Source organism: Schistocerca serialis, chromosome 3 (genome assembly GCF_023864345.2).
Source record: "Schistocerca serialis cubense isolate TAMUIC-IGC-003099 chromosome 3, iqSchSeri2.2, whole genome shotgun sequence".
NCBI classification, from domain to species: Eukaryota; Metazoa; Arthropoda; class Insecta; order Orthoptera; family Acrididae; genus Schistocerca; species Schistocerca serialis.
Window position 1 is genome coordinate 571264747 of NC_064640.1, and position 13265 is coordinate 571278011.

Sequence of the window (13265 nt, forward strand, 5' to 3'; positions counted from 1 at the left end):
ACGACTCGAAGGATCTTTCAACCCCAACAACCACTTCAATGCTGCGTGATCTGTAATCACCTTGAACTTACGCCCATATAAATAACAGCGAAAATACGAGATACCGTAAATCACTGCTAACATTTCTTTCTCTGTAGTTGAATAATTCTTCTCTGCCTTATTCAGTTGCCTGGAAGCATAAGCCACTGTATGTTCCTGTCCATTAACCCTCTGAGAAAGAATACAACCTACAGCAATATTACTAGCATCACAAGATGGTATGAACTCTTGTTCGAAATCAGGAAGTATCAACACTGGGTCTGATGTTAGTATCTGTTTGAGCTTCTCGAATGCCTCCTGACCCTGTGCTGTCCATTCAAACCTAACACCTTTCTTTAGCAATCTCGTTAATGGATGTGCAATTTCCGCGAACCCCTTTACATATCGTCTGTAGTAATTACATAAACCGACATATTGCTGAACTTGTTTAGTGGTCTGTGGTACTGGAAAACTATGCACAGCCGACATTAGACGAGGATCCGTTCTTACCCCATCTTGACTGATAGATATGCCCAAGATAAGCCACTTGCGTCTGAGCAAACTGACATTTCTCGACATTAAGCTTAAGATTTGCCGCTCTTAGCCTACTAAATACTTCGTTCAGTCGTTCCACGTGCTCTTCTATATTACGCGAAAAAGTAACAATATCATCGAGGTATACCATAGCAATCTTCGGTTTCAGTCCCCGAAGCACACCATCTAACAGACGCAGGACCGTTTTTCAATCAAATGGCATTCTGCGATACTGAAAGTGACCAAGGCTTGTTGTAAATGCCGTCTTCGGTCTATCCCCGGGACTTACTTCTATCTGATGGTACCCACTCCTTAGATCTAGTGTCGAAAAATATTTACACCGACCTAGGTTGTCAATGTTTCCGTGATGTTTGGTATTGGATACGCATCTGTTACAGTTCGTGCGTTCAAAAAACGATAATCACAACAAAACCTATACTTTTTAGTACCGTTCAATGCCTTCTTAGGAACTACAACTATGTTGGCAGACCATGGGCTTTCACTGTTCTCTATAATACCGTCCCTTAGCTGTTGATTAATAAATTCTTCCACTAGTGGTTGTAGGTGTTTCGCTATCCTGTATGGTTTTCTATAGACTGGCGGACTATCGCCAGTCGGTATATGGTACTGTGTAATAGGAGTTGCTGGTAATGGGCCTTCTGAATTAAACAAATCTAAATACTCTAATAACAAAGCTTCCATAGCTTTCCGATCACCATTCTCCAAATGTCGAATCTTATCACGTAGTAGAGATGCCTTGACGGTTTGCTTGACGTTATAATCACCTTGGGATTCAGCTATATCCTCATCCTTGAGTATTTTCAAACTTGCTACCACTAAACCCTTTGGGAGATCCACTTCATCTGCCCCAAAATTATCTACACTGACCGGAATCATCAGTTCCCCATTTATATCCGTTACGCGCGCAACGCTCCTCTTAATAAAACAATGCATTTCGTCCAATGCTTCCGAAGGCACTTTGACATGCGTAATCATCTTTAATGCCCTTGTACGCGGTTCAATTGGTGATATCTTAGCAACGGATGCACCTCGCGACGTAGAAACATTTATAGCTGTTGTACCCATTGAAAACAAGTTTCCACTAAATTCAGCTGTACGCTGTGAAGAACTAATTTTGGCATGGTGTTTATCGAGGAAGTCCAGTCCCACAGTTGGCAACACTTCCATTTGCTCTCCGAACTCTACAGTTCCACTCTTAAAAACGAGCTGTGTTGTACTCAATGATTGCAACTCATTATTCTCTACTCCACGTAATCTATACCTAGGAGTACCTAGTCTTCTCCTACCCACGAGGTGTAGACTAGCAACAGATACATGTGCCTCTGTATCAATCATAAACTTACATCTGTTATTGCTTACAACACCCATCAAGCAAATATCCGTCTCTGTACTAGTTTTCACCGTACTTCTGCTTACCGGGAATGTCTTCCGACGGACGAAACACTCCCGTTCCCGTTTAACGCTTTTTCCTGTTTATTCCCGTTACCATTCTGCTTACTACGACACTCATTCGCCTTGTGACCGTAGCGTTTACAAACATAGCACTGCGGCTGTCTGCATTGAGCCTTCACATGACCTTTCCTCCCACAACAGTAACAATTCCTCTCCGACGCAAAGATGCATTTATCATTGCGAATCCTTGTTGCAATGTTTATATCCTGCATATGCGTTGCAATACGCAGTGCTGCAGCTAAATCCCCAGGATTCTCCATCCTAACCCTACGAGAAAATTCTGCAGGAATTCCCCTGAGGAATACATCGAGGGCTCTGTTTTCTGTCTCTCGTAGTAATACACGATCCGCATCAGGATTACCCGATAATTCATAGGTCTGCGAATTAATTTTCCGTATGCTATTTGAAAAAGACTCCACTGTCTCATTGACCTTCTGTGTCAAATTACCTAACTCCTCCCTACAAAATCTTGCAATATTCTGCTTACGATATCTTTGTTGTGAGGTGATCAGGTTAGCTACTGAAGGATATATTGTAAGGTTGGACATTGCTACTGACTTGCACTCACTTGAACCCGTTTGCAACTCTTGCGCTGAACGCAAGATCTCCATTTGCGTCATTAATTCTACATGACGTAACTTATGCTGCGCATTCTCTTCTAACAATTTTGAGACTTGCTCCGTCAGAGCAGCTATACTCACTTCAGTACTAACGGATCTTGTTTCCGGCATGATTTGTGCAAATTACCAACAACTTACTCCTCAGAACAATAACTACACTAGCTACTCAACTCCTTTGTCACAGCTGAGCACTACACACAAGAAGACAAACAAGACTCACAATGCACAACTAAACAAAATTAATCCTTCCACCTTGTTATTGCCCAGCGACACTCTCTACAATTGTGCGCTACGTGACCAAACCGTCTACAAATTGAACATTCTACTGGTACAAACTTCGTGCATGGCTCCCCATGCCCCGTTAAATTACACACAGTACATCTGACTGGTACCAAGTACGTTTCCCAACTGTTTCCCTTAAACTCAGATAAATCTGCTGTTTCAGCAGGTCTCACAACGTGCACTCCCAACAAAGAATGTGCATCCACAGTTATTAACAAAAATCGCCTCATGCACTTACTACAAGGCTGCGTAGAGTCGACAGTTCTGACCGCAACTCTGTGGTGTCAGTCCTGCAGTGGCGTTGTAGACGACTCCAGATACCAGATCTGCAGGCCAGTGCTGTAGTGGGCGGTTCGAACACATCTGATACCATATCTGTAGGCGGTGGCCGCGAGGACTTCTAACACCAAATCTGTAGGCGCCCCGGTGGTTCCGTTCGCCTACTGTGGACTGGAAGCCGAGTTGTGGCCTCTCCAGTTGACAAGATGCTAGGAAATGACTGTGGACGCGTCAGAAACGCCAAAGAAACATTATTAATTCATGACACCTTTATTCCTGCCGAGTACAATGTGGCCCGCGTAACACAGGCTGGCTGAGTTTGGTGATATCAACGACCTTCCCTGAGTCCTTGTTGACTCAGAGTGATGACACCAGCTCCGGGCTGCACCAGTCTTGCTAGCGCAACGCCGCGTACTGTGACGTAGCGGTGGAATGCCCTTACTTTGGTCACGTGTGGCTGGCGGTGCCCGGCTAGCCGGCCAGCTTGGCGGCGGACAGCAGGCCACTGTGCGTAGGAGGCTCCGGGTTGTAGTCCCGGCGCTGTCGGCACATGAAGTGTTCTCGTAGTGTGGAGTGTATTCTATCCCACCCCGTCTTCTTCCCTGCTCCTCCTGGTGGCTCGTCTGCGGTGAACGGGCGGAACGGGCTGCAGTCCCCCAGCGTCGTCGGCTCACCCGGTTGTGACGGCGGATGCACAGGGCCTAGGCCCCGCACGATCTCGACGACGGCTCACTGATGTGGTCAGCATTGGCGGCGAGCGAGTCTGCCACGATGTCTGCTAATCCTGGGTTGATGATTGACAGCGGTAGCAGAGAGGACCAGAGCTGGTATTGTCCCCTCACGTCTGCTGCTGGATGGGCCGCCCTTACTGCAACATCTCCTTAATAAAGATTAACATGTCGATCACCAAGCTGAACGCTACGCAGCGTCCCAGTACACATCTAACTGCAAGTCTAACTGCGAGTGCCTTGTTGCTATCAAAGCTGGCGTATTTAAAGGAAGCACGAGCGACGTCCTGACGTCATACTCGTTTGTAATGAACGCATTCGTTCCACTTATACTGCTGATTTATCTGTTGTACTCGCCCCTTAGGTGTTCTTGTGACAGAGTTACGTGTTGTTACGGCAGACTTACGCGAAGTTATGAAATGCAGTACAGCTGACGCTATACCTCTGTCTTACACTCTACGAAAGTCTCCATCTAACACAAACCCACGTGCTAAGCAATTCTCTCTCGCCTGTTGTTTGTAACCAGGCCACTGCCCCTGCATGACGACACATTCCGATACATGTGACCTCTTGGCTAACCTACTGCCTCTTTACTATTCTGTGACACTACACTACTCTTAGAATTCGGCTACGAAATCGCTTTAAAGCTGTTTTTGTGACACTTCTCCTTATTGTTCTTTCCTCTATTACATGTTGCGCTTGAAAGTTGCGCTCCTTACAAAATACTCTGAACCACTGGTTAACTTTTTCGACGCTCTGTTGAGTATCGCCACGCAACGTGTTTCTGTCCTTTTGTATCTTATGTATGTCTTTCCGCATTTGTTTGTGACCAGCCGTGCACGTTTCAATCACGTCTCGTGATTCTTTCGTATCCTTTCGAATATGATATAATTGTTTATTTAGATCTGTTAGCGTGTGCTGGATTTTGTGACTGATATCCTCTCGCATTTTTTCTGTTCCGTTTCAAGATTTAGTATCCCTGTATTCGTTTGTTTCAGGGTTTGCTGCAACCCCTTTTGCATGGTTTGCATGACCTGAGTCAAGTACTGTAACAATGCAAACGCATTATCTGGTACGTTCGTGCCTCCCCCTGTAACCATTCTCATGCAGTCTTTCCCTATTCTGTGTTTCCAGTGGCGATTCCTTGAGTTCAGAGCAGAGTGCTGGTGCATTCATTACCACTCGTTCTTTCGGCCCTATATTGTGCCGGTTGGTTCAGTACGATTTCGTTCTTTTCTACATACTCTAACTAAACTCATCTGAATCCACGTCTACCTCGCTCAAAGCCTCATCCCCATGTTCATCATGTGCAACCAGCTGCAATTGTTGTGTAACTATGCCTGCCTTATCATTTAACATTCCCTGCTCTAAATCGTGCTGTTTACGCAAATAATCTTCCCACATCTCGATCTCGATCCTATCCAGGTCGTCAACAACCTGTCTTTGTCCTGATCTATGTCTTTCCGCCTCCGGATCTCTCTAACCTTCAAGACGTTCGCGCGCTTGAATTTGCGTTAACATTCGATCATATGACTTAACTCTTTTCCCAAGCAACATAGGTACATAGTCCCCACGTAAATTTCCTACGCTTTTAAATCGAAATTTCAGTGCAAAGCTGTACTTTCAAACTCAATATTGTTGTAATGGAATCCACCGCAACTCAGCAACGACGAGACAGTCACCTGCGCACCTGCAATGAAAGAACAGAAATTTCTCTAACTACTGACTCCAACATTTAAATAAAGTATATATACATATCATACAAACGAAAACTTAAATTGTTTAGGCAGTTATAGCACACACTTTCTTTTAAGTTATACTCTCAGATCTGGCGTCAGTGTGGAGTAACAATTTTTTTTTTTCTAACAGGATAATGCACCTTATGACTGCTACTAACTCACAGAATATAAGATAAATGACAATCCTGGCAGATGACGCTATTATGCCTAGTAACTAACAAAATAAATGTGTGGCTCTCACAAATACGAGGGAACTCTAGCTATTACTCCAAGCTTACACAGTTCTGAAGTGTAAGCACGCTAGTGACTCCAACATTTAGAGCCTCAGCAATGTATGATTTATGTTTCGAAATGTGCAGCAACAATGGCGGCGGTGGCCGGCTGCTTCATGCGACGTGTCTTTTACCTGCAAACCTAATAACACTATGCTTCCCTAAGTTTCCGTGAAGCGGAAGACCGCATGTGTCCCTAGGCTAAAACAGAATTGCTATGTATGCTGGCCAAAGCTGGGCGAAGTGCACAATATTGCCCTCAGAGTTCTCGCAAGAACGTTATCTAAAGCGACTCATTTCGTTTTCTCCACTATGGAGATCTACGAGGGATGAAACAGAGCCTAGCGAGCCAAAAATGTTCACAGAAAAACCTCTGTCTGAGTCACCACAGGTTGTTAAGCGCCCCGTGCAACACTCGATACCTCTCGAGAGAAGAGAGCCCTAATTATCCATCAGCAGTTGACTATATCGTCATGAACTTCTCCCATTGTACTGCGACCTTGCCTCGGATCAACACTGGTATCAGACAATGGAGTGCTCTGTACATTCCGTACTTGCTTGTTCAATCCAATCAGAATTCTCCTGGTAAGCTTCTCCATCGCAATAACGTCGCCTTCTCCCTCCTTGTCTTCCTTTCGTTCAGTCATCGTCTGAGTTTTTATTATTGCGTTTAAGTTTCGCCAGGGTAGATGTTCTTACATGTGAAGCCCACGAGCTATTCACGACAGATCACGTGATTCGAGTGGTTACTAAAACTCCAAAGCAGAGGGTTTTTTCCACCTGCCATAGAAATGCCCAGAGGCAATGACCCAGACCCTTGTGGTGCTAAATTGGTTCCCTGTGGTGGGGGGAAATTTTTTGTGCTTCACTAATGTTTCCTAAATGGGATTTCAATGTCACGCTTCTGCGTTCTAACTTGAGTGACTGGTCCCTTTCACTTCAATTGCACGTTGCTATAAAAATTTATGCATTTATCTGCATGCAAATTAGAGAGGACATGAAAGCCACATTTGTGCCGATTGCTCATTGCACTTCTCATTATGCAAATTAAGCTAATTACGTCCAAAGTATGGCATGTGCCATATCAATCGAATCGCCATGTCGTGAAGAATCAGATATGAGGTGATAAAATACCCTGCCTCGTTACAGTGTTTATTGAGTCATACCAGTTGTAATTCTGCTGCCGAACAGCTCCAGCCTGATAATTTCGTGTTCCTGGAAACAGTTTGTCATCCTAGCCAATAGCACACGTTCCAGGATTCTTCCCAGCGTGGATAGTAATTTTATGGGCCGATGGTTCATGGGTACCGCCAGATCTTTTCCCCGTTTTGGTATTAGTACTATCTTCCCCATTTCCCACGCCACTGTAACGTATGTGGTCATCAAGCAGTTGTTTATGATCCTCGTGAAGAGGACGACGGCTTTTTATGGTAGGTGCTGAAGTTCAGTATTGGTTATACGGTCAATTCCAAAGTACCAAGTTGTTTGCCCTCCTGATGATTTGCACTACCGCTCATGGAGTGATAAGACTAGGTTGAACACTAAGCGGTTCCGTTCGGAATTGTGCAACGAAAGTCTGTATTTCTTCTTCATCGTCCCTTTGTCGTCCTCAGGGGCCTTGTCTAAATTTTGGAGACGTCATTTGCTGGATATACGTGTCTACAAACAGTTCGACCTGTTGTGTAGCATTGTATACCAATTCATTCCGTCCCGCAAAGGTTCGCTTAGCTTATGTTTGGTTGCCGTGTCGTTTCACCAGCTTCCACTCGTTCCTTGGTTGTAAAACAAATTGGGGAACGGTGTTTGTTGACTCCACTCTACTGCTCATTTTGGCAGTTCTCTCGACAGACGTGTCGTTCTCCGTCTGTCAGCTGGATCTCTAAATCTCACCAACGGTTTATCACTCTGTTGTGCAGCGTCTTCATCTTTTGCAGATGGCGTGGGAAGACAGTTAATTGTGGGTCTGATATGTGACGTTTGCCGTCCTACGATATACCTGTTGGACCTTCGTTGTTGAAGTTTCTAATGCCGCATCAATATCAACAGTCGTATGTAGAAATATTGTCGGCCTGACGTTATTAGTGAGGAACCTCTTGAACTGATCCCAGTTGACTTCCGTTTGGTTAATGGGTGGTCTCACCTATCTGCAGCCGCTGATGATTTCTACGACTGACAGGTGATCCGATTATAGGTCATTTATGTCGCGTACCTGTACGTTTGAATCAATGCCTTTTGTTAACGCAATGTCGAGGAAATCATCTGATTGACCCTGGAAGTGACTGATCCTAGTAGGATGCAGTGATCCGTGCACGACACAGTTTAGGTCCCATAGAAGCTCTAAAAGTGTGTAACCCTTCTGGTTGTTTTTCTGGAGTTCCAAGTGGAGTGTTTGGCATTTAAATCGCCCGCTAGGAGAAGTTTTGGGTACCCGTCGAAGATTGTGAGTAATCTTCTCGAATGAGCCAGCAGTTTGGGCTGATATATCCTGTCACCAACGTAATGTTTCCAACTGCTGTGTGAACAGCTGTGTCCTCCAACGTCTGCAACGGTGTTAGTGTCTCCATATGATGTCATATCAAATTTCGTGGGAAAATCGCTGTGGCACCTCAGCTCCGATCCATCCTAACCGTCCTGTACATTTGCATATTACGGACACGAGAGAAGACTGAGTCTGTAAGCTTGGTTTTCATCACCATCGCAACTTCGACACGGTGACGTGTAATAAAGTCGGTTAGTTCCGCTTTTTTATTGTGAACGCCGTTCGCACTCCGATTAATACTCCAATGGTCACGTCACTAGCTGGCACATTGGTGGTTGCGTTGTATCTGCGAGATACTGCATGAACGTTGTCCCATTAACTTCGGTTAACCGCAGATGTTGTAGAGAATAAGAAAACATAGCGCGGAACAAAACATGTATGTATTAAAATAATAGCAACTGAACATTTATTGTGTGAGAATGAGCACTAGAACGTTTATTTATTACCATGTAGAAACTTTACTCAGAATACAGTAATGTATCTAGAATCTAACAATGAAACAAGTACGGAAGCAGTAAAAAATAACGTCCTTTCTAAGGAAGTAAAATAAAAACGGAAGACGTATCATCACCCACTGTCTTCGATGTCTTCATCAACGTCACAGCTATCGGGACAAAACATTGCACATAAATATTGACCGTGGGTAGAGTCTTGTAGTCTTGTTCTCCCAACATATTTGGCAGTGCTTTCGCGTTTTGGTGCCCTCGGTTGTTGTGTTACCGGGAGTCGCAGGTGTTTCAAATTGGGGAAGAAGTTCCCGAAGACGGAATTAAATAATTCGAGGCAATTGGGGCAGCAGCGAACGCTTTTTCATCTGGCTTCTTTTAGTTCTTTTACCAGATTACGGAGGAGGATTCGGCGGGCCGGCACTTCGATTCTGTTTGCTAAAGATATGATCTGGTTGTTTATGCCAGCAACATTCAACATCGCGTAAAAAATAACGACTGGCCACCGTTTTGCGCCTCTTTGAACATTGTACCCAGAACACATTTTATCGACCACGTCCACACCTACAGGTAATCATATTCGATTTCTTTTTGTCCCCACTTTCAGCAGTTAAGTCCCATAGTGTTCAGAGCAATTTTGTCCCCACTTTCTTCGTCAATCGCTCCATCCATATGCATGCTGGAATTCGCAATGACGTTTTTCCTGTTATTTTATTACGGGCACATACGACACCATAGTGCCCTCTTTGCGGAATGCAAACATAGTAGAAAACGGCTCCTTTCCTTTTTATCTCTTTCAATTCATTGGGGATTTGCCATTTGTTCTTTCTGAGTGTTCCCACGTAGGAAAGTCTGTATTAGTCTCGCAACTAGCTAGAGGAATAGAAGAGGTGGGAGCTATTACGAGAATAGATAGCTTTTTTTATCTGAGAGGTCCCAGGCGGCCATTAACGTCTTAAGTAAGCGGAGGTATTTCGTTGCCGTTCGTAGGTCCATTTAAGGAGACACGAACGCTTTGATTGTTCCTTCCACCAAGCTGAGTAAGGATGTGGTTTTCTGCTAGAACGCTGAGAGAAACAATGCGATGTCCATCAAAGCTTGCGAAAATGGCTTCGTAATACTCTGCGATGTCAGGTGGCTTGCGGCAAAGGGTGTTGGTTCCTGCGTACCCGGACAATTGTGAAATGCATCAGAGGAGGTTCTTGCTGTCCGCCTGACTCCTGCAGGTATATCAGTTGTGTGGGAAGTTGAGGGTTGTGTTGTGGTCGGTGGTGGGGCCTGCGTCTGCTGGGGTGGTGCCTCTTGCTGTGCAAACACCAGCTTCGGTTGCGTCGTCTGTACTTGTTTGACGTCTTGGTCTTGGTCTTACGACGTAATTCTTGTTTTTGTTTCACAGCCTTTCTAAGAAGCCAGGTGGTCCTTTTCACAGCTTGCGTATTTTGCCTTTGCTGTGCGCGGCACTGTACAGCCTTTCGATGCATGGAAACCTACACAGCGGACACAACGTGCTAGCAACGAGCAATACAGGTAATTAGCTGTGTGCTCAAATCCCTGGCCCTTCTTACACTGTTTTGGTCCATCTTTCTTGCATTATGATCAGTTTACACCCTTGTATACAGTATATATTGTATGTTGTAGATCTTGTCGTTTTCCTTTGATTTGGGAAAGTTCATGACTAAGATTGGCATTGGTACCAAGTCGCTGTTTGCTTCTTTCCTCGTCATATTGATGTACCCTTGCGGCCGGGAAGCCTTTTACCTGTAGTGCCCTGGCCGCTTCCGCCACTGAAACCGGTGCAAGTAGACGTATAATTACCACTTTCAGTTCCTTTGCCTCAGAGGGCTGGTGGGTGAAAAATGGAAGTTGGTATTGTTTGAAGAAGTTCATTGCCCTTTGATGATCTTCATAGGATTCCAAATGGTACTTTGTCCTGTTTCCCTGATAAATTGCTTTGAGTGAACCCTGTAGCTGTTGTTTGAGGGTTGTATTCTACTGTACATAATTTTTCGTATAATATATGGTTATTGGCGGTATTCTGCAGTGTGTTGGTGTCGCTTCTGCAGGTCCTGCGTTGTCTGCAGGGGCGTTGCTCGTGTCTGCTGGTGCTTCTCCTTGTGCAGAAGGGGAGGTGTCAATCTGAGTAAATCGACTGGCCGTTTCCACCTTCGCTTTTCGTTAACGCGGATTTTCCTCCGCTGTTTTTTGCCGGTGGTGACGGCGTCTATATTACACCGTCTCAAACTCATTCACCTGTGGATTTTACGTTTCGTTTTGCTGTTCCGTTTCTTCCTCGCTTTGTGACGATGAAGAAACTTCGTGTGGCAGAGGTTCTTCCATTTCGTTGTGCGCAATGGAGACGTTTTCTACTGGTGTGTTGTGTGCCGGTGGAAGTTGTTCCAGGTGTTGTACAGCGCTGTTTATGCAAAGCTGTAGTTATTCTTCGTTGGTACGGGCGCCAGTGGCGGCGGCGTGGTGAGATGTTAGCCTCTCGGTGTTCCTATGCCCCGCTTGCGTTGTAAGCGGAGCGGCCGGCGGGGCCAGCGGCTGGACATGCCCAAACGGACGGCGGCAGACAGTCTCCCGGGCGGCCGAGGTGGCTGCCTCGCCCGTTGGTGATCTTCGTGGCATTCCAAATGGTACTTTGTCCTATTACCGTAAAAAATTGCTTTGAGTGCAAACACCAGCTTGTCATCCAAAACATTCCATCATTGTTTGGGAATATGAAGTGCATGAATGGCTGCAAATGGTCTCCAAATAGGCCGAGCGGTTCTAGGCGCTACAGTCTGGAAGCGAGCGACCGCTTCGGTCGTAGGTTCGAATGCTGTCTCGGGCATGGATGTGTGTGATGTCCTTAGGTTAGTTAGGTTTAAGTAGTTCTAAGTTCTAGGGGAATGATGACCTCAGAAGTTAAGTCCCATAGTGCTCAGAGCCATTTGAACCATTTTTGAACTTATGGACAACTTGGGTCCATTGCTTCGTGGGGTCTGCGCCACCTTCGAATCCTACCATCAGCTCTTACGAACTGAAATCGGGACTCATCTGACCAGACCACGGATTTCCAGTTTTCTAGGGTCCAACCGACACGGTCACGAGGCCAGGATAGGTGCTGCAGGCGATGTCGTGCTCTTAGTGTAAGCACTCACGGGGGTCGTCTGCTGCCACAACCTATTAATGCCAAATTTCGCAACACTACCCTAACGAATACGTTAGTCGTACGTTACACATTGATTTCTGCGGTTATTTCACGCTGTGGTGCTTGTATGTTAGTACTGACAATTCTATGGAAACATCGCTGTTGTCGGTCGTTAAGTGAAGGTCGTCGGCCACTACATTGTCCCTGATGAGAGGTAATGCCTGAAATTTGGTATTCTCGGCATACTGTTGACACTGAGGATCTCGGAATATTGAATTCCCTAACGATTTTAGAAATTCAGTATCCCATGTGTCTAGCTCCAAGTACCATTTCGCGTTCTAAGTTTCTTGATTCCCATTGGGCGGCCATAATCACGTCGGAAACCGTTTCACATGAACCACCTGAGTACAAATGACACCTTCGTCAACGTACTGCCCTTTTATGCCTTCTCTACGCGACTCTACCGCCATCTGCTTAAGTGCATACCGCTATCCCATGACTTTTGTACCTCAGAGTAAACCTGAACGTGTTACCATCAGAACAATCAATATCCGAAGACAATCACGTTTTAGGGCTAAATTAGCAAAAACAAAATAATGCGCTACTCGTGCCTGTTTATCTGAACACTTATTTACTCTCAAGTGGGCCCACACGACCGTAAAGAATACGTTACTATCGTGGTCTATATCCTGTTTTGTGACCACTCATGTACCTTATGACTTGTACAAAATTAGTACTCGCATGATGTTTGGACTAACGGCTGTACTTATGACCGGGTGCCAATTAATATTTTAGACTTCTCCATGAAGATGAAGAGTGATACTCGAAATTCCAATCATGATGAATAAAACATAAAATAATATTGACAGACATAATAAGAAATGACCATGTTTACTAAATCCAGTGTACTCTGCAGACGTTGCCTGTATTTCCTTAACCTCTATGTTCGTCAGCACTCTGTGTCAAATTATCACTTGTGTATAACGTACCTTTGTTAGACTGTGTGTGATTCTCACACCTCTTAAGAAGAATGAGCGTTTGGTTCTCCATCTTCAGCCTGGGACGGCAACACATAAACGTTTAACAGAAGAAAACACGCGATATATGTTTTACGAAACACAACTGTATTTGTTTCCACTACCTTTGGGGTGGTATGGCCAGAAAGGATGTATGATAATTAATAACGACAAATGACTGCTAGG